The 1282-nt window shown below is 39.1% G+C and overlaps 1 pseudogene; it reads right to left on the bottom strand.

Moving 5' to 3' along the window:
- Positions 1-283: 283 nt before the first annotated feature.
- On the bottom strand, positions 284-981 carry LOC147481692 (ADP-ribosylation factor 2 pseudogene; annotated as a pseudogene).
- Positions 982-1282: the final 301 nt, after the last annotated feature.

Raw genomic sequence — 1282 nt, 5'->3', positions numbered from 1 at the left:
CTCCCATCCAGTTTCATCCTCAACATTGTGCACTTCGTGGACTTCCTTGTTTTCTGATCTTGCTTCTTGACCCTTTACACTTTCCTGTGGCTTTGTTGTTTGTGTATCCTCTTTTTTTTTTTTTTTTTTTTTTTTTTTTTTTGGAACTCGTCAAATGGTCATCCTATCAAACACATAGGCTTAATACTCTTTCTTTTCCCAAAGATGCAGCTATTTAGGGAGTTCAAGTACAATACTCCAAAGATCCCTCACCTTTAAAGTTATTTCAAAGATAAACAGTATCAACAGTAAAGATATTGACTTAGTCTCCTTCTAAAAGTTAAAGCAGTGCAGGCATGTTCAAAACAACAAACAAGAGACCTCGCAAGTATATCCAATCAAGTATTCCCCTATTACAATATATGATCACCAAAAAAGTCATACAGAAATAAATATGCAAATTCTGAAGTTGTCGCCACCACAAACCACATGCAATCCTTACAAGTTCTACCACTTGCCTCAAGCCTTGTTTGCAATGTTGTTTGATAGCCAATCCAGGCCTTCATAAAGGCCTTCTCCAGAGGTTGCACAAGTACTCTGAATGTACCAGTGGTGCTGACGGAGAGAGTGAAGTCCGAGCTTATCAGTAATCTCTGCAGCATTCATTGCATTTGGAAGATCTCGTTTGTTTGCAAAGACAAGCAACACAGCATCTCGCAACTCATCCTCATTTAACATTCTATGCAACTCGTCTCTTGCCTCAACAACTCTGTCTCTGTCATTGCTATCCACCACAAATATGAGACCCTGTGTGTTCTGGAAGTAGTGCCTCCATAGTGGACGGATCTTGTCTTGACCTCCAACATTCCAGACTGTGAAGCTGATGTTCTTGTACTCCACAGTCTCCACATCAAATCTAATGGTGGGAATTGTAGTCATAATCTCTCCAAGCTTGAGCTTGTACAAGATGGTGGTCTTACCAGCCGCATCAAAACCGACCATCAAAAACGCATCTCTTTTTTTGCAAAGAGCCAACTAAAAAGCTTTGTGAAAGTCAACCCCATGATTCAGATTCACTTTGGAAAGATTTTGTTATGGAAAAAGGAGAGGAGAGCTGCAAAAGTTCAACTGACTCTTTCAATGTTCTAATCAATGGCTTATCTAACGATGATATATATTGGACTGATAGAGTATAAGACCCCCTTAAGTTTCCTTTATGTTCCGATTGTCACTTTAATTAAGTAAAAGTTTAACTGACGTGCAGGACCAACTAAAAAAAGAAGAGGCTAATGGGAAATTAGTA

The sequence above is a fragment of the Coptis chinensis genome, chromosome 8 (genome assembly GCF_015680905.1).
Source record: "Coptis chinensis isolate HL-2020 chromosome 8, ASM1568090v1, whole genome shotgun sequence".
Classification (NCBI taxonomy): Eukaryota; Viridiplantae; Streptophyta; class Magnoliopsida; order Ranunculales; family Ranunculaceae; genus Coptis; species Coptis chinensis.
This window is presented reverse-complemented; position numbering and strand designations above follow the sequence as displayed.